Source organism: Eschrichtius robustus, chromosome 15 (assembly GCF_028021215.1).
Source record: "Eschrichtius robustus isolate mEscRob2 chromosome 15, mEscRob2.pri, whole genome shotgun sequence".
NCBI lineage: Eukaryota > Metazoa > Chordata > Mammalia > Artiodactyla > Eschrichtiidae > Eschrichtius > Eschrichtius robustus.
Genome location: NC_090838.1, coordinates 28,904,760 through 28,926,902, shown reverse-complemented (window position 1 = coordinate 28,926,902; position 22,143 = coordinate 28,904,760).

Here is a 22,143-nt window from a genome sequence, read left to right as displayed (position 1 = left end):
AAGGAAATAGACTTTAATCATTCTTTCAATTCAAGTGTTAGCATTCAGATAAATCTCACCAAATAGAGTGAAATTGGCATACTTAAACATGATGCAGGGTAAACAGGAGTTAAGAATCAATAAGTGGCTCAGTTTGAGATCTCATCACTAAGTGGTTTATGATGCACTTATCTTTCTTCAATCTACATCAAACTCTATTAACAAGTAATGGGATTTTATAGATTCTTGAGAAAATGATAAGCGTGTCCTGAGAGGTTTGAATGTATTTATTTCTAACACATTGTTTAGAAATTAGCTTAGTCTGAACAAAATAATTTCTTGAAAGTAGAACATGGCTTGATGGTTGGAAATGATTGGTTATTTTGAATTTTATAGAGTGAACCTTACTATTGGAAAAGAATAATACGAGTTTTTATGATGAGTATTAATGAGGCAAAATAGCATGTCTAAATAAAAACATCAAGCAACCCAAGTAGTTTATTTTTAACCTATAATTTTTGCCTTGTTTCAATTAAAATTTCTTAGAAGTGCTTTGAATATCTTTCCATATCAATTATTTTTGACATATATTTCCCAGTTCCACATGCTTGTCATTTCTCAATAATCTGTTTCTAGGAATCCATTGAAAACATGAAATGCAGTAACATTTGTCTTATATTGTGGTAAAAAGAAGATAATTAATTTTCTTAGTTTTCATAGTCTAATATATTTAATCTAAATTTAAGTAGAAGAGCTTCATAGTAAGAAGGTGGCAGAATTAGTAAAGTTTTTGAAATCTCCCCGATTTCTACCCTCACCCTCAAAAACAGCATTTCAGTTTATAAAATGGCAAAAACAAAACCAACAATAATCAAAACACTAAATTGCATGGATAGCATTCAAAACAAAACTAAGTGACAAAATAAATTCCCAAATAATAGTTTTTAGGGCCAAACCACTAATAGCTTTAAGACCAAATTACTGTATGAACAATTGTGCAGGAGGAAATGTGAAGGGCAAAGGGGACTCTGATGACGTTGAGAGACAATCTAACAACTAAGTCACAACAAATTATCTTCCCCGAACTGAGGGTTTCCCTCTCAGTGTGGAAAGCATGGGTGAATTGACATGAGAATAGCAAACTATGTGGCACTGCAGGCTCTAATTCACAGGTGGCTGCAAAGAGACTAGGAAAAGTTTGAATAAAACCAGGTGATGACAAAGCCTAACCTGTAATTCAGAGAAGATGGCTCATTTTAACCTGATTCACTTTGTTGTAAAGCAGAAACTAACACACCATTGTAAAGCAATTATACTCCAATAAAGATGTTAAAAAATAAAATAAAATAAAATAATGGCCTGCAAAGAAGAAAGATGGATGGAATAAACTTTCTGTGTGATATATCCTTGGAAAATTTTCTGACTATATAATCACAAACATGGGAAGTTAAAGAGATAGAATCTCTTTAGGTGTGTTCCCAGACTTCTTTTTTTTTTTTTCCCCAGACTTCTAATAGTTATGATTTTTTATTTCTTAGTGTATTGAAATTATTTTATTTATGATTGCATCTAAGAACACATCTAAATATAAGGCTAAAAAAAAAAAAGCTAGGTGGTGTGGTTCCAATTGATTTTTTGAACCTAATAATGTATGCTTACTTCCAGGACAAAACCACATATTGAAGAGAAATCGCTAGGAGTAGAATCTGGATTGAGTAATAGAGATATGTGGGCAAAAAAGAAGAGCCAGATAAAAGAAGGTGCGTGGAAGAAAGATGAGAAAAATCTCAGAAGGTAAAAGATGCTATTGCAGGGTAGCTATAAAGGTAACCAAGTTATTGTTGATAGCTTCTAATATTCAGAAAAATAATCAAAAAAGCTGTCTTAAATCTCCCTCTCCTATAGCAATCCAAAAAAACTCATCTCAAACAACATAAAAGGATTATGTTTGAATCCTACAAAAATTCATTATTAAAAACAGTAATAATAATGAGAAAAAGACTGGTTTATAGACCATCAAAGTATGAAAGAACAACATGCAGTCCAAAAGATGAGAATTTTAACATAGTTCTTTGAAAAAGACATAAAATTCAAGATAATGATAGAGATAATGAAAAAAAGCTTAATTCATAATTAGACAAATTCTGAAATGATATGATAGGATATAAAAAGACATCTAAAGAGAGTTGATAAATGGGTTGTTTGTTTTTTTGATATTGAGTTGTATGAGCTGTTTATATATTTTGGATATTAACCCCTTATCAGTTATATCATTTGCAAATATTTTCTCCCATTTTGTTGTTTCTCCCATTCAATAGGGTGTCTTTTTGTTTTGTTGATGGGTTCCTTTGCTGTGAAAAATCTTTTAAGTTTAATTATGTCCCATTTGTTTATTTTTGCTTTTGTTTCCTCTGCTTCAGGAGACAGATTCAAAAATATATTGCTGTGATTTATGTCAAATAGTGTGCCGCCTATGTTTTCCTCTGGGAGTTTTTTGGTATCCTGTCTTACATTTAGACCTTTAATCCATTTTGAGTTCATTTTTATATATGGTGTTAGAGAATGTTCTAATTTCATTCTTTTACATGTAGCTGTCCAGTTTTCCCAGCACCACTTATTGAAAAGACTGTCTTTTCTCCATTGTCTATTCTTGCCTTGATTAATTGACCGTAGGAGTGTTGGGTTTATTTATGGGCTCTCTGTTCTGTTCCATTGACCTCTGTGTCTTTTTTTTTTTTGCCAGTACCATACTATTTGATGACTGTAGCTTTTACAGTATAGTCTGAAGTCAGGGCATGTGATTCCTCCAGCTCTGTTCTTTTTTCTCAAGATTTTTTTGGCTGTTCAGAGTCTTTTGTGTTCCCGTCAAATTTTTAAATTATTTTTTCTAGTTCTGTGAAAAACATCATTGGTATTTTGGTAGGGATTGCATTGAATCTGTAGATTGCCTTGGGTAGTATGGTCATTTTAACAATATTAATTTTTCCAATCCAAGAACATGTTATATCTTTCCATCTGTTTGTGTCATCTTCAATTTCTTTCATCAGTGTCTCATAGTTTTTCAAGTATAGGTCTTTAATTTCCTTAGGTAGGATTATTCCTAGGTATTTTATTCTTTTTAATTAATTAATTAATTTTTGGCTGTGTTGGGTCTTCGTTGCTGCACACGGGCTTTCTCTAGTTGTGGCGAGTGGGGGCTACCCTTTGTTGCAGTGCATGGGCTTCTCACTGTGGTGGTTTCTCTTTGTTGCAGAGAATGGGCTCTAGGCATGTGGGCTTCAGTAGTTGTGGCACGCAGGCTCAGTAGTTGTGGCTCACGGGCTTAGTTGCTCCGTGACATGTGGGATCTTCCAGGACCAGGGCTTGAACCCGTGTCCCCTGCATTGGCAGGCAGATTCTTAACCACTGAGCCACCAGGGAAGTCCGGTATTTTGTTCTTTTTGCTGTGATGGTAGATGGGATTGTTTTCTTGATTTCTCTTTCTGATAGTTCATTGTTAGTGTATAAAAATTCGACAGAATTCTGTATATTAATTTTGTATCCTGCAACTTTACCAATTTCATTGATGAGCTCTAGTAGTTTCCTTGCGGCATCTTTGGGATTTTCTATGTATAGTATCATGTCATCTGCAAACAGTGATAGTTTTACTTCTTCCTTTCCAATTTGGATTCCTTTTATTTTTCTTTTCTTCTCTGGCTGCTGTGGCTAGGACTTCCAAAACTATCTTGAATAAAAGTGGTGGGCATCCTTGTCTTGTTCCAAACAACCCAATTAAAAAATGAGCAGAAGAACTGAATAGACATTTTTCCAAAGAGGAGATGTAGATGGCCAACAGGCACATGAAAAGATGCTCAACACCGCTAATCATTAGGGAAATGCAAATCAAAACCACAATGAGATATTACCTCACACCTGTCAGAATGGCTGTCATCAAACAGAACATAAAAAACAAATGTTGATGAGGATGTGGAGAAAATGGAACCCTGGTACACTGTTTGTGGAAATGTAAATTGATGCAGCCACTGTGGAAAACAGATTGGTGGTTTCTCAAAAAACTAAAAATAGAACTACCGTATGACCCAGCAATTTCACTCCTGGATATATATCCAAAAAAGACAAAAACACTAATTCAAAAAGATACATGCTCCCCAGTAGTCATAGCAGCATTATTTACAGTTGCCAAGATATGGAAGCAACCTAATTGTCCATCAACAGATGAATGGATAAAGATGTTTTATACACACACACACACACACACACACACACAATAGAATACTCAGCCATAAAAAGAGTGATATTTTGCCATTTGCAGCAACATGGATGGACTTGGAGGGCATTATGCTAAGTGAGCTAAGTCAGACACAGAAAAACAAACACTGTGTGATATCACTTATATGTGAAATCTAAAAAGTACAACAAACTAGTGAATATAACAAAAAGAAAGCAGACTCACAGATATAGAGAACAAACTTGTGGTTACCAGTGGGGAGAGGGAATGGGGGAGGGGTAATATAGGGGTAGGGTATTAAGAGGTACAAACTACTAGGTATAAAATAAACTACAAGGATATATTGTACAACATGGAGACTATAGCCAATATTTTATAATAACTATAAATGGAATATAACCTTTAAAAATTGTGAATCATTATATTGTACACTTGTAACTTATACAATATTGTGCATCAACTATACTTCAATAAAAATAAAGATTAAAAATCAAAGCAAAATTACTTCAGAAATAAATACTGAATTAGAGAAACACTAGAACAAACATAATGTCAAAAGATAAATAGAAGATTAAAAGGAGGAAATGTATCTTTATTTAATCAAAATGAATTATGTAAATAGATAAAAGGATTTGAGAGAAAGTGGGAAATATAATATGTTTCTATTATATTTCATCTATCTGTCTGTATATATATATATGTGTGTATATATATACATATATACACACATATATATATGTAATAGAAAATCCAACATATTTGTCTCTGAATACAAAACTGAAACCCAAGAAACAAATGTAAAAATATTAAAATTATAATTCAAGAAATAAACTTACATAAAGAAGACAAACTTACTTTTTGAAAATTCACACTGGATAGATGTATTCAGAACAACCAACACCAGAAAAACTTCAATGAAAAAAAACTTGACAAAAGGGACAAGTCACCTATGAGGGAAAGGACAATCAGATTAACATGAGGTTTTTGAAGAACAAAAATTTCACCAGGAGCTTCCCTGGTGGCGCAGTGGTTGAGAATCTGCCTGCTAATGCAGGGGACATGGGTTTGAGCCCTGGTCTGGGAAGATCCCACATGCCACGGAGCAACTGGGCCTGTGAGCCACAACTACTGAGCCTGCGCGTCTGGAGCCTGTGCTCCACAACAAGAGAGGCCGCAATAGTGAGAGGCCCGCGCACCGCGATGAAGAGTGGCCCCCACTTGCCACAACTAGAGAAAGCCCTCGCACAGAAACGAAGACCCAACAGAGCCAAAAATAAATTAATTAATTAATTTTTTTAAAAAGTAACAAATGTTCAAGTACAATTGGTGTCTTTAAAAAAAAAAAAAATTCACCAGAAGACAATGAAGTAACATATTGAGATATCAAAAAAAAAGGAAAACCTTCAAATATAAAGACATGCATAACATGCAGTGAACATGCAAGATATTAGGGAATATTTTTCTCATGAGCCCATAATGAGGAATCTACTTCTGGTAAATAAATTTAGACAACTGAAAGACTGGAAGTGTATTAGCATAATGACTGCTAGTAAACAGTCAATATATACTTTTCCTTATAAATGAAATAAAATGAAGGATATGAGAAGATAGTATGTAATGATTTGCACTCAGGTAATGTATACTGTGTATAATATATATTGTATCATATGTACTCTATACTATAATTGTTTATGCTCTGATAATGTATATTCAACATAGATTTTTTTAAATGAGGGGAAAATGGGGAAACTATATGGCAAGTAGATTAAGCTCACTTATTGCTCCAGATTAGGTACTGAATGAGAGAGAAGGGAAAAGAAAGACTGAGATGACTAGCTAATTTCAATATTGTTCATAGCAGGGAACCAGACAGAATTGGCAAAAAGAATGACATTATAATAAAGATATAACAATAAAAGTGACCATTAGGACAAAAATGCCCTATTTTTTAATAATTAATTAATTAATTTATTTATTTATGGCTGTGTTGGGTCTTCGTTTCTGTGCGCGGGCTTTCTCCAGTTGCGGCGAGCGGGGGCCACTCTTCATCGCGGTGCGCGGGCTTCTCATTGTCCTGGCTTCTCTTGTTGCGGAGCACAGGCTCTAGATGCGCAGGCTCAGTAGTTGTGCCTCACGGGCTTAGTTGCTCCACGGCATGTGGGATCCTCCCAGACCAGGGCTCGAACCCGTGTCCCCTGCATTGGCAGGCAGATTCCTAACCACTGCGCCACCAGGGAAGCCCTGCCCTATTTTTAAAAACATATTTTTAAATGTTAAGTAACTTATTTAAGTAACAAAAGATCTTCCAAAATATTAAAAAAAGATAAAATGAAGTGGTACATATAGAGAGAGAAAGACTCCCTATATATGTATCAGACAAATATAACAAAACTGAGATGAAATACATCAATCATATCAGTAAATATAAATAAACTTAACTCACCTATAAAAAAGAAACACAGACTTTCAATTGACTAAGAAAGCAGAATGCAAATATATGATTTATGAAAGATACATAATAAAACAAGTTTGGAAAGATTAAATGTAAAAAAAATAGAGAAAGATATATTAGATAAATTTAAATATTCGGTGAGCAAAAAAGTTTGTTCAAGTTTTTCTGTAAGATATTATGGAAAAAACCGAATGAACTTTTTGGTCAACCCAATAAAAAGAAAACAGGGGTCACAACCTTGAGTTTAGCATTGTGAAATTCAGATCAATACATACAGAAAGAAAACTTTATAGTGCTCTTTGCTGTAAAACACAGTAAAGGCATAATAGTTATTAATAATTATGCACCCAAAACAATGCAACAGCTTTCTTAAAATAGATACAAATATGTAATTAGAAAGAGACAATAGCATACTAATGGTAGAAGCTGACTTTAATATATCTCCTTCAATCCTTGAAAGTCAAGGGGACAAAAATAATTCTCAGCACACGTCCTTTGCAAATAAGCAGGTAATATTCATAAAAATTGGCTGTGTCTTAGGCATGAAAAGAAACCTCAAAAATTCCAAATAATAGAAGTAATATAAGCATCATTCATTACCAAAGTGCAATAAAATAGTTAATATAAAATCATTTTAAAGATTTTTTTCCTGGAAATTTAAAGATTTATTTTCAACCAACGTTTGGATTACAGAGAAAATTTAGATCAAGATTTCAGAATTTCTTGAACATAAGGATAAAATTTAGAACGTATTATAACCTTTACCATTATAAATGAATTAATTTTCAGAGAAAATTATAACGTTAAAACCTATAAATAAAAATTTAAAAGTTAAAATAAATGCCTTGACACTGAATCCAAAAAGCAAAAGAACAAAAGAACAATGAAATAAATTTAAATAAAAAGAGGACAGAGAAAATTAATAAATATAAAAACATTATTTATACAAAAACTAGTACACCTAATAAAGCTCTGTGGAACTAATAAATATAACCAAAAATCACTTCTTTGACATAATTTTCAAACTAAAAAACCTAACCTAAGAATCAGGAGAAAAGAGAAGGTACAAAAATAAAATCTATTTAAAAATATAAGGCTACTTTACACAATCCTATGCAGACTCTCTTGAAAGTCTCCATGAAGGACTCTAATTGACATTGAAATTTTAAAAAGACATTTAGCTCAGAAAATATAAAAATTAGAGTACTTCACATCAAATTCATCATTTCCAGGAAATTTCACAAGGGATTTCTCCCAACAAATAATCCCAATACTACTTAACATATTTTCACCAAAAAAGTAGGAAAAATACAACAAGAAAACTCCAAGTTTTTCTATGATGTGAATGTAATTTTAATTCTAAAACTTGCCAAAGATTGGACTATAAAGAAGACTGTAGACAAATTTTATTCGTTTATAAGTACTGATGAAAAAATAAATTAAATATTGGCAAACAGAATCCCATGACCCATTAAAAGTAAAACATGATGAGTTACTAGGGTTAATTCTAGTAATGCAATGGTAGTTCATTATTGGAAACCAGTTAAGATAATTTATTATATATAGTATCAGGAAAAAATTTTAGAGTAATCTCATTATATATTTTAAACATGACAAATTTAAATACCCGTTTATGTTGAAAAATGTAAATTTGTAGATATTTCAATAACATGATAAAATACATAAACTGCGGTCCCTAAGCCAGCATCTTATTTACTGTGGAAATACTAAAGGCTTTACTTATAAAGTTGAGAAAAATATCCCACCTCTCTTTAATACTGTGTAAGGAGTATTACTCAATATTGCTTTGGAAGTATTAGACTAGCAAAAAAATTAAAGGTATATATTGGAAAGGAAGAAGTAAAGCCACCTTTATTTGTAACTGATATGATAATGTTTCATAATATGATATATCATAATCAATAGACACAGCAGAATCAATGGAAAACTCTTCCAAACAGGAAGAGAATTAGAAAAGTTAGAAAGTTATAGAGTTGACATTAAAAAATCAATAACTTTCAAAAATAAAACAAAGTTCAACTAGAAGATATATAGAAGTAAAAACCTCATATAAGATAATGAAACAAAACAAATCAACAAGCCATTAAATAAACAAAGAACCTAGCCTAAATTTAACAGGAGCTAACCTATATGAAAAAAACCATAGAAGACTCTAGAAATACACAAAGGTAGACTTGAGCAAATGAAAAGACATACCGTGTTTTTGAAGGAAGAATTGACCTTATAAAGGTATCCAACAATGTTGATATAATGCTGAATGGAGTAATTTACAGTTGGAAAAGCAATAAAGGACATTTCTAAATACTCCTACTCTGATATCTCCAAATTACATTAAGTGAAAACAGCATGGTGTAGAAAATTACATATATTCATATATGTACCATATATTCATCTACCCATCTAACAAAAGTAGATGAATATATGTATGCCTTTAAATATTAAAATGCAAAGATGAATTAAAAGACTTAAATAAATTATAAAGGAAAATAGTATAGTAGAGGGGAAAGCAAAAAGGAGCTGGATTTTCCTGAAGGTAACTTGTTTTGCAGATTTTATTTTTGAAAATTGTACATATTTTACATAATTATAATTATAAAACAAAATTTAGAGTAATTCATAAAAATTAAATGGAGAAAGTAATAGATAACCATAACTGTGTACCAGGAATTATTTTAAATTACCACAACCCAGGTGGTATAAACTTGAGGACAAAAAGAACAAAAAATCTTAAAATGTTTTCTTCAATGATTGTGTTGGTATAATGTTGGTATTGCAATTCTGAGACTGTTATGTTTGTAGCATGTGATGAAACAAACAAAGTATTAGGTTGGTGCCATTGAGAAATGAGATTTTCAGAATGGGAAAAAGAAGAAATATATACAAGATTAAAGAAATTAAGTTAAAATTCCAAAAGTTCTAAGTTTAAATTAGAAATACCTATGTAAACTCAATAAATATTTTATCAAAAGCTATTTACTGGACCTTTTCACTGAAAAGGTCTAGAAACAAGGATTAACCATAGTGCTTGGATTATGGTCTCTAAATATCATGTCTCACTAAGAGGAACTAGGACTCTGAAGACATATCTCATTCCAGATCTAGGAAATTCCAAAATGCATCTGGAGAATTTTGTCATTACCAGGAAAAAAGGAAGCTATCAAAGAATTCTAAATTGAGTCAAAGGACTCAGGAGCCAACTTATTTAGGATCCATTGACCAAATTTGGGTCAATTTGAATATAATTACAACAACAATAGAAATTGATTGAAATATTTCAAATGTATTTTAATCCATGAGTTCATAATGATAAATTAAAAAAAAAACTCATGAACACATTTGAAGGATGCTAGGGAACCAATTCATTATTTTTGAAAACCTGATAAATAATGAGAAAGAATCAAGAATTTGTCTAGTTTTCCTTTACTGTGCAAACTATAGCTCAGGAAAACTGAAATAGCTGATATGGGGAAGTTTATTTTTACAGAAGCAATTCAGATAGTTGGGCAGATAGTTGGATAAACATGTTAAACAGCACCATGGATTGCAATTTGCAAAACCCAGCCTGTGTAAAATCCAAAGGGCAAATGACCCAGTTTCTTCAAAGAGCAAATTGCAAGGGGGAAAAAAAGGCACAAAAATTTGGAACTTGCCATAGTGGAAGAAGGATGGTTTCTGACTATTCTGATTCCACTATATGCATTGCCAAAGGGTGCACATGAATTTCCTTGCCATACTGGGTTTGGCAGTAAATATTGAAGGTTTTTGATCCAAATTATAGAACATATTGGGAGGTGGTACCTCCTCGGCTGTGCCCTGATGTAACTAGAATAGTAACATAGACTGGCATCTGTTTCATGAATACCTTGGGAGTCCTGGCAGCCATCTTTCAGATGGACAGCATATCAAGAATAAAAAGTGTGGCATAGAGGTTTCCAAAACAAAATAATTTAATTAGAAGTAGGAATCATGAAACAAAGATTTATGATTATATATATTTTTAATTTTAGCTTGCTTCTTTGTTAGAGTATTTCGTTGAATAGCTGGCATGATTTAAATACTCTAAGAGAGATTTATCAAGCAGTACACAAAAACAGACACTATAGGTATATGGCCTACAATCTGCTATTTATCTTTAAATTATACTTATTTTTTAATGCACAAGTAAAACATTTTTTATAGGAATTTTAGAATCTGTGGCTGTGTCATAGCTTACAATCCCAAGTTATAGGTGGTAGAAATGGTTTTCTGGGAATGAGAGTCAATGCACAGTCCAGTTCCTGTGGGGTCTGAAATTATCCTGCTGTTGTTTTACCCTTATTCCAGCCTCTTGTCTAATCTAGAAGATATAATGGGGCACATACTGGGAAACCGATATCAAGAAAAGCTGATTGATTACTAGAAGAAGATTAAGGAGGTAAGACAATGACAATTCCTGTATCTCTTTATCTTAAAAATCTGGAACAACCAAACCGGATAAAGGATGCAAAATCAAACAAACAAAAAACTAAAGAAAAAACCCCCAGGAAATCTCTCATTTTAAATAACCTCATTATTTTGGAATAATGTTTGAGTTACAGAGAACATACAAAGATAGTACAGAGTTCCCATATTCCCCTCACCCAGTTCCCCCATTGTTAACATCTAATATTACTACAATTCTTTGTCAAAATGAACACTGATACAGGTATTGGGCTGGCAAAAAAGTTCATTTGTCTTTTTTTTCCGTAAGACGTCTCCAGTAGAGCTTTGTTGTCTTTAACTTCATTCAAAACTATTTTGTTAGATTGTATTGTGACAGCTGTCATATCAGTGTGCATTAAAAAAAAATAAAACTTATCAAAATTGGTGAATTATTGTGTAGCCATTTAAAAAATTTAAAAGCATGGAGGGTTCAGTTTCAATCTAAGCCTTTAGGAGAATTCCAGTGATGCAACTAGGATAAACAAAAGCACTCCTGCTATTTAACATATTATTGCAGAGAGGAGATCAAGATGGCAGAGTAGCAGGACATGGATCTCACCTTCCCCAACAAACACATCAAAAATCAATCTACATTTGGAACAATTCTCACTAAAAGCTAACTGGAAGAAATACTCTTATACAACCAAGGTTATAAGTAAGAGCCACATGGAATTGGGTAGGAAGGAAAGAGAAGTGATCGGGTCATGACCTGTGCCCACAGGAGGAGACTGAGAGGAAAAGGGAGAATACATGGGCAGAGACCTGCCCTGGGGAGTGAGCAGTTCAAGCTACATACTGGGCACCCCAGGCCTGGGTTGGGACATAGGGAAGGCAAGCCCCCTTGACTGGTTGGAGGGATGGTGAGACTAACAGGAGGCCTGTGGGAAGACTGGACTCCATTCCTGAGGAGTGCACACGTGCTTGCTTCCTTCTGAAGCTGGGTGGAGAGGGCAGATTGAAAACGACAAGAGCAGCTCACCTGTTTCCTGCTACCACCTGGTCATGCACCCCAGGATGATCCAAACAAATGTTCCAGCCCTGGTTGCTTCACAACTCAGCTCCTCAGCGGGGTGAGGGGAGTAGAGGCCAGGGGGAAAGCTCAGCTGTGAGGGACAAAGGAGGATCAGACTTGAAGTGGCATCTGAGCAGAGCAGGGGAAGTCATCACTGGCATTTACACAGGCAGCCATCAGAAGAGTCCAGGTCTCAGACCTAGCTGGACCACCACAGCCCACACTGCAACCCATGCTGAGTGCACACACTAGTCCCTCTCTTTCCAGCACTGCTCCCCTCTGGGGCCAAGTTGCCAGTGCTGGGAGTAGGGAGAGCACACACTTAAAAGAAATGGAGCCAGTTCAGATCCAATCCTTAGAGGTTCTGCTACAGCAATTTGGGACCCAGTCCTGTCCCCTACAGGTTGGTGATGGCCACTGAGCAGAGGAGAAGCATTGGTTCACACCTGGCTCTGGCCCTACCCCCTTCGTCTCCAGCCCCACCTCCTACTAAGGTGATAGCTATCAGCACATCCTGAAGAAAGATGCGTCTTATGTTCACATCAAATCCAGCTCTCCCATCAAAGCCACTGGGCACATGTGGACTCTACAGGGACACTCCCACATAAGGACACCTCTTCAAGATTGCAACAGATAGCTGTTTCACCTAATTTCATAGAGATAGAGACAGTTAAGCAAACTGAGACGACAGAGGAATTTGTCTCAATTAACAGAGCACGAGAAAACCCCTGAAAAAACAACTAATGAAACAGAAATAAACAATTTACCAGATGAAGAATTCAAAGCATTAGTAATAAGAATGGTAACTGAATTAAGGAGAAGAATAGATGAATACAGTGAGAATTTTAGCAAGGAACTAGAAGATATAAAAAGAACCAGTCAGGACTGAATAACACAATAGCTGAAATGTAGGTGATACAGAGGAACACATAAGTGATCCAGAATACACATTCTTTTCAAGCATGCATTGAACATTTTCCAGAATAGACCACATACTGGGTCACAAAACAAGCCTCAACAAATTTAAGAGGGAAGGAAGGAAAGAAAAAAATGAAAAAAGAACCAACACATGGAGACTAAACAACATGATACTGAAAAATCAGTGGGTCAGTGAAGAAATCAATGTGGAATTCAGAAAAGACCTTGAGACAAACGAAAATGGAAACACAACTTTCCAAAATCTATGAGGTGCAGCAAAAGCAGTACTAAGAGATTTTATAGCAATACAGGCCTACTTCAAAAACAAGAAAAATCACAAACAACCTTACTTACCATCTAGAGGAATTAGAAAACGAAGAACAAACAAAGCACAAAGTCAGCAGAAGGAAGGAAATGATAAAGATCAGAGGTAATAAATAAATAAATTAGAGACCCCCCCCAAAAAAAGAAAGAAAGAAAAAATCAATGAAAGCAAGAGCTGTTTTTATTTAAAGTTAAATAAAATTGATAAACCTGTAGCCAGGCTCATCAACAAGAAAAGAAAGAGGATGCAAATAAACATAATAAATGAAAGAGGAGAAATAACAACTGATACTATGAACAGTTATATGCCAACAGATTGAAAAACTTTGAAGAAATGGACAAATTTCTGGAAACATACACCCTACCAAGACTAAATAAGGAAAAAATAGACAATCTGAACAGATCAATCACTAGTAATGAAACTGAATTTGGAATAAAAAAATAATTCCCAGCAAACAAAAGTCCAGGAATGGCTGGTTTCACAGGGGAATTCTACCAAACTTATGAAGAAGAACTAATACCTATCCTTCTCAAACTATTCTAAAAAATTGAAGAGATGGGCCACTTCCAAATTCATTCTATGAGGTCACCATGACCCTGAAACCAAAACCAGATAAAGACACTATAAAAAAATAGTGTCACTGGTCAACATCTCTGATGAATATAGTTGCAAAAATCTTCAAGAAGGTATTATCAAACAGAATCCAACAATACATTAAAAGGATCATACACTATGATCAAGTGGGATTTATTCACGGGATGCAAGGATAGCTCAATATTCTTAAATCAATTAATGAGATATGCCACATTAACAAATAGAGGGATAAAAATTCACATGATAGTCTTAATAGACACAGAAAAAGCATCGGACAAAATTTGATATCCATTCATGATTAAAAACTCTCATTAAAGTGGGTGTAGAGGGAACATATAATATACTAAGGGCCATTTAGGACAAACTCACAGCTAACATAATAATGGTGAAAAACTGAAAGCCTTTCCTCTAAAATCAGGAAGAAGATGAGAATGCCTACTCTCACCACTTCTATTAGTATTGGAAGTCCTAGCCACAGCAATCAGACAAGAGAAAGAAATAAAAGGCATCCAAACTGAAAGGGAGGAAATAAAACGGTCACAATTTGCAGATGACATGATACTATACATAGAAAACCCTGAAGTCTCCACCAGAAAACTATTAGAACTAATAAATGAATTCAGTAAAGTTACAGTATACATTAATATATAGAAATTTGTGGCTTTTCTATACACTAATAATTATCAGAAAGATAAAGCAAAAAAAAAAAAATCCCATTTAAAATTGCATCAAAAAGAATAAAATACCTAGGAATAAACTCAGCCAAAAGGTGAAAGCCCTATACTCTGAAATTGTAAAACTTTGATGAAAGAATTTGAAAATGACACAAAGAAATGGAAGCATATCCCACATTCTTGGATCGGAAGAATTTATATTGTTAAAATGTCCATAATACCCAAAGCAATCTACAGATTTAATGCAATTCCTATCAAAATACCCAGGACATTTTTCACAGAACTAGGACAAATAATCCTAAAAATTATATGGAACAACAAAAGACCCAGAATTGCCAAAACAATCTTGAGAAAAAAGAACAAAACTGGAGGTATAACCTCCCAGACTTCAGACTACACTACAAAGCTACAGTAATCAAAACAGTATGGTAATGGCCCAAAAACAGACACATAGATCACTGGAAGAGAATAGAAAGCCCAGAAGTAAATCCACACATCTATGTTTAGTTAATCTATGACATAGTATGCAAGAATTTACAATGGAGAAAATATAGTCTCTTCAATAAGTGGTGCTGGGAACACTGGACAACTATATATAACAGAATGAGATTAGAACATGTCCTCACACCATAAATAAAACTAAACTTAGAATGGATTACAGACCTAAGTGTAAGACCTGAAACCATAAAACTCCTAGAAGAGAACATAGGCAGAACACTCTTTGACATAAATCATAGCAATATTTATTTGCATCTGCTTCCTAGGGCAATGGAAATAAAAGCAAAAATAGACAAATGGGACTCATTTAAATTTAAAAGCTTTTGCACAGCAATGGAAACCATTGACAAAATGAAAAGACAGCCTACTGAACGGGAGAAAACATTTGCAAGTGATATGACTGATAAGGGGTTAATATCCAAAATATATAAACAGCTCATATAACTCAGTATCAAAAAAAAAAACAACAACCCAATTAAAAAGTTTCAGAAGCCTGAATAGACATTTATCCAAAGACATACAGATGGCCAATAGGCACATGAAAAGTTTCTCAACTTCCAGTTATATATTCTAGCTACATTCTCATTCCTCTAGACCAGGAAACCTGTGCAAGGGTGTTTATTGCCAGATTATTTGTAAAATGGAAATGTTGAAAATATTTAAATACCAATAACTATGAGAATGATAAATTATAGTATCTTCATACCATGAAGTATTATAGGCAGTCACAGTTAGGAAGAGATCCATATAATTGACATCGATTGAGTTAAAAACCATATTGCAGTTTTAAAAAAAGTTAGAATGAGGGATGCAATAACATTTATTTATGTATAGATTTAAAAGCACACAACATAGTACTATATAGTCTTCATGAAGACATAATTTTAAAAAGATGTCGTTGAATGAATGATATGTATTTAACTCAAGATAATGAAAACAATGAATGCATCAACAATTAGAGGATATAAGTACAAAAACCAATTCTTTTGTGTAGAATAATTTTACTGAGAACTGGATTTCATCAAAATAATCCAGTTTGGTGGCTCTGAGGTTCAGTTCATTAAACAAATAAAAAATAAATTGTGCATTTTCTTCTATAGCATGAACAACATTTTTATTTGAATTCTTGGCTCCATTTTCTCAAATGAAGAATGATGAAAATTCTGAGTGTTTCACATCGTGACACAGGTACTCCATAATTTATGTGTCTATAGTAATTAAGGTGTGCATATCAAAGCTCTTTTGCAGTACTTCGTTTATTGTTACGGGTGGATTCTTGGACTATTTAAAATTGAAAGGCAGTTATCTCTCATTCTCTCTCTTCTCGGTTCTCTTTCTCTCTCACTGTGCAACCTCTCTCTACACTGGTGTTTCTGCAACCTCTCCTTTACAACTCTGGTGTACTGACTAGTAGAGCACATCTCCCAGTGCCATCCTATATCCTGATTTGTACTTTTACCCTGGTTTTTGGCTGTTTTTTTGTTGTTGTTGCTGTTTTAGTTTCATTTCTTAAGACTCTAGACCTTGATTTCCATTTTTATCACCCCTATTTAGGAACCTAATTCTTATGTGTGACCATATGGCTTGGTATTCTTGACCCTGGCTCTGAATAACTTCCCCATAGTTTACCAGTGCACATAAACCTGTTTCCAGCATTTGTGGAACCATGGCACAAAAAAATCCACATATGTAGTTTATGAAATAGCTTATTATAAAGACACATATAGAATCATGGAACTGTTGGAATGGAAATTAATAAATTAAGTCTTCAGGAAAACTACAGCTGGAAGGTGTTTCTGGATTCATAGGGCCTCTAAGGAATTTTGGCAATAGGATTTGGGTATTGGATATAGCATGATTCAAGACTATCAACACAATTACTTCATTCAGTTTCATTGACAAGCAACTTCCTCCTCATCTTACCCTAAAGCTTAGTTATCTCATGCCGTGTACATGGCTTTGACTTGCCCAGACCCTGATTTTTCTTCACAGCATTTCCCAGCTTCTTTTTTTTACCACCAACTGGCAAAATCTCCTTATCTTCTTTTATTTGAAAGTAAGAAAGTGGGAGAGGGGTAATGGCACACATAAGCTTTCTGAGATAGTGCATACAGCACATAGTCCACAGCCCACCTGAACGCTGACTGTCCTTGAATTAGGGTCTCCTCACTTGTCTGTCAGCTGCCTTTATGCAGCAGGATAACAGGGTATAGGATATTTCTTCTCAGCAGTAGCCTGAGGAAAAATCAGTTTCCCTTACAAAAAGTGAACTGGGCAGTCATTACAAACAGCACAATCATGCTGGCACACACCATTTCTGACAAGCATCATGTCTTCAAGTTGTAAATGTGGAATATTCTTCTTCATTGTTATCTATGTATCAATAAGCTGTGCATACCCAAATTTTGGTTATTTTCAAAGCTTTTGAGAATACCCATGGCTGGAGTGAGTAGACAGAATGTTATACTGCACGTGGTGTGATTTGAGGACCACAGAAATGCCTTCTACCCACACCCCCTCCAAACCCCCCAAAAATCTCAGTTTTTCTTCTGTTGGACTAGTATTGCCTCATACCCTTGGGCTATGTAGTTTATCTCCAAGAGTACACCTGTCAAAATAGTAGTAAAAGCTTTCTAACAGAGGGAGCTGAGTAATCTTTCCTCATTGCAACCATATTTTTCAGTGCTTTCCTGGATAATGTTTACCATATGTCACACTGTTTACTAATAGCTTCCTAGTCTGAGAACTACTGAGGACAGAAATTTCATTTTACTTATCTATATGTGCTCAGAATTTTATTACAATTCCTGGCATATGAAATTCACAATTAATGTGTGCTGAATTAAATGCAATGAAAGAATAACTAAAGAATCTGAGATCCCTCAGTAATGCTTTTTTTTTAAAAAATTTATTTATTTTTGGCTGTGTTGGGTCTTCGTTTCTGTGCAAGGGCTTTCTCTAGTTGCGGCAAGCGGGGGCCACTCTTCATCGCGGTGCACGGGCCTCTCACTATCGCGGCCTCTCTTGTTGCGGAGCACAGGCTCCAGACGCGCAGGCTCAGTAGTTGTGGCTCACGGGCCTAGTTGCTCCACGGCATGTGGGATCTTCCCACACCAGGGCTCGAACCCATGTCCCCTGCATTAGCAGGCAGATTCTCAACCACTGCGCCACCAGGGAAGCCCCAAGTTTCCTACTTTTTAACCCAATAGTAAACATGGCTCTTCTTTATGTAAAAAGGAATCAAAAGAACTTTTAAATTTGTTTGCTAGTAAGTTCAGAGTAGTTAAAAAAAATGTCAAGCGATCGACAACTCATCATGTTACAAATACATACTCTTTTTCAGTATCAACCTTTTTCAAGAGTGCCCAGTATTTCCTACTTAAGCTCCCACTCAGTCCTAATAATATGCCATCTCCATTACTTCACTGAAACTTCTTACCAAAGAACTCTTAATATTCTGAACTAGGGACCCATTCATTTTCTTTATTGTCTTTAATATTTTTGTGACTGGGGGACTTAGAACTTTTCTGCCCTTTTAGAAAATATCTTCTCCCTCACCCTCCAGAATAGTATATGGCATTGTCCTTCCATCTCCCTGATCCTCCACGCTCCCAAGTAAGCATGCTTTCTTTTTCTTCTCTGGGAAGGCTTTCCTCCAGGACTTTTGATGCATTATCTCATTTCATTCTTACAACTCTATAGGGAGTTCTAGAGCTCAAGTGTTTGTTTCCCTAGTGTTGTAACATTTCTATAAACTCTTGCTTAGACTGTCATCTCCTAGAAACTGGTTTTTCTGTGCTTTCTTGCCCTCTTGTCCAATATGTGTACAGCTTAGAAATCAACAAATTCTCTGAGTGAGTAAAGTGGTAAATATAAGACTCACTTTGCTGTGTTTCCTTTCTCTTAGGGATCTTGATCCTGCAAGTTTTAGCTGCCTTGGCTGTATTCTGTTGTGTGCAAAGCTATTTTTTTAAATATTTTTTATTCAGTTTCATAACAGTTCTGTGTAGAAGACTCGGTCTGATCCAAGCTGTTCAGTCAAGGCTGGAAAGGAAACTTCTCAGCAGTGCTGCTCAAATGGCAATCTGATAACTCTATCTTACTGATGAGATCAGATGATTGTGCCAGAATATATACCAACACTGCTTCCTTCATTTAGAAAGTCTTGTATATCTCCTACTCCCCAAATATCAGCTGAACCAAACAGTTGATTTCTGTTCCTTGCATGCCTTAGTTGATTTACATTTTGGCACAAGTTCCTTATCTCATCACAGATTGTAAAAGAACAGTTCACTGACCAGCTCTCTAAAGACTTCACTAGTTACAGGACCAGAAAATGAAGCACAGTACAGCCAAGAGTAAACTTAGTTGTATGCTAGCAACTTACAACATAATTTATTGAGGATTCTCTTTTGTTGAATGTCTATCTTGAGACAGAAATTTATCAGTTCAGCAAAGCTCTGATAACTGTGTGTAATTATTCTTAAAATTCTTGGTAATTTTGACATTACTTCAGATTAAAAAAAATGCAGTGGAAGAGTTTTCCCTTCTGTCACAGACTAATTCTTGTTTCTTCATTCTGAACCTCATCTCTATCCTGAAGTGTTGATGTTAATCAGGACTTACCTGTCTTCTCACTGGTTTCTTACAAAACTCTTATGGTTCAAATTGTCCATATTCTGATGGCAGTCCTAATCTCTCTTCTGAGTTTCCTTTCCATAATGCATACTTGTATGTCCCCTGCAGGCACCTTACTCTCTGTATACCTAAGCTGAACTCTTTATTTACTTCCCAAATTCCACAAACATATTTTCTTACTGAAATAACACCATTATCCTCTTTGTTAACCAAGTTATAACAAGGATAATAATAATGACATCATGACTGAAGTCCTTTCACTCCTGCAATACCTAATGCATTCCCAATTCTACTTGAATCTACCTCCTAAATATTTCCTAATTTTTTCCTACCGTTCTTAGTCCCTCTTGTCACTAGAGTAATTAAGACTATGTTCTCTTACTTATCTTGCTAAAATACTCTCAAAATTGATGTCCTTAAGTAAGTTATTGCATTCTTTTCTATCCACGTATGACAAGAGTAATATTTTAATATTGAAATATTATTATATCACTCAGTTGCTCAAGGTTCTTCAATGCATTCCCATTGGGGATGAAATCAAGTTATCTTCTTATGTCTTCCCTGGCCTTCATTTACCTCCCAACCCATTTACTTCCCACTCTCCTCACATTCTATCTTTTAGTCACACAGATTTTCAATCCATTCGAAGACCAATGCTATTGCATCCAGGCCTTTCATTTTTTTCCCCCTCTTTTCTAGGGCTTTTTCAAAACAGGCTTTCTGTTTATGGTACCCGACTTCTAGCTTTGTTTCCAGATTAAAATCTTCTCTTTAGACACATCAAGAATACTACCTGCAATACGAACCATGAACTTCCATTATATGGGATCCTGAATTGTATTTGTTAATTTACTAAGTCAATACATACCGTGACATGCACACTAAATAAGAACTTAATATATTTAATAGCTTAATCAAAATATAAGTAATGTTGTAATCTTCACTTCATGTATTCATAGAATATTAAGAGAGCTGGAGATTTGCCAGGAGATCAGGAGTTTTACAAACTCCAAATCTCACTACTGGTTGCCAAAATAACCTGGTCTCACTCAATTATTTTCTTTTCGTTATTGTTATTTCCTGGTGCTACTAATTGAATTTAATTTTCCAGAGGATTACCAGCCAGGCAAGTCCCCATTACAAGTATGCTACAGAAGCAAAGAAAGTAAAACCCTTACTTCCTTACTGTTTTTTGTTTGTTTATTTTGTATTTTTTAAATAAAATACAGCCTCCTTGAGATATCATTCATATACTGTCCAATTCACCCACTTAAAATATACAATTCAGTAATTTTTTAGTATATTCACAGGGTGGTGCCATAATCATCATTATCTAATTTTAGAATATTTTTGTCCCCACTAATGGGAACCCTGTACCTACTAGCAGTCAATCCCTTTGTCTCACCTCACCTCACCAATTCACTCTGAGGCCAGTATTAAGCTAATACCCAAAAAGTCTAGGTAGGCTAAATAATGGTTCCCAAATAGATAAAGCTCCTAATCCCTAGAACCTGTAAATTTTACTTTATATGACAAAAGAGACTTTCTGATATGAATAAATTAAGGTTATTGAGATGAGGACATTCTCCTGGATTATCTGGGTGGGTGCTAAACCCATCACAAGTGTACTTACAGGGAGGCAGATGGAAACAGAAAACAGGTGATGTAATGATGAAAGCAGAGAGATTTGAAGATGGTACACTGATGGCTTTGAAGATAGAGAAAGGTGCCTTTGCAAATGGAGAAAGGGGCCTTAAGCAAAAGAATTAATTTCTAGAAGCTGGAAAAGACATTGAAACAAATTCTCCCTCAAGTGTCTCTGGAGGGAGTGCAGCCCTGCCAGCACCTTAGTTTTGGCCCAGTGAAATTGGACTCTTGGTCACCAGAACTGTTAAAAAATAAATTTATGCAATATTAAGCCACCAAGTTCGTCATAGGTTTTTATAGCAGCCACAGGACACTAATATAAAAACAAAGATATCACAAGAAAAGAAAACTATAGACTATATCCTTTATGAACATATAAAAAAATCATCAACAAATTCTAGCAAACCAAATCCAGCAACATATAAAAAGGATAACACCTTATGACTAAATGGGGTCTGTCCCAAACATGCAAAGTTTGTTTAATATCCAAAAATCAATGAATATAAAACACCATATGAACATAATAATAAAAAAATATCATCTCCACAGCGCCAGAAAAAGCATTTGAAAAAATCCAACACTCTTTCATGATATAAATGCTTAACAATGTAGGACTATAAAGAAACTTCCTCAATCTGATAAAGGGCATCTACAAAAACACATAGCTAGCGTCGTACTTAGTGGTGAAAGACTGAA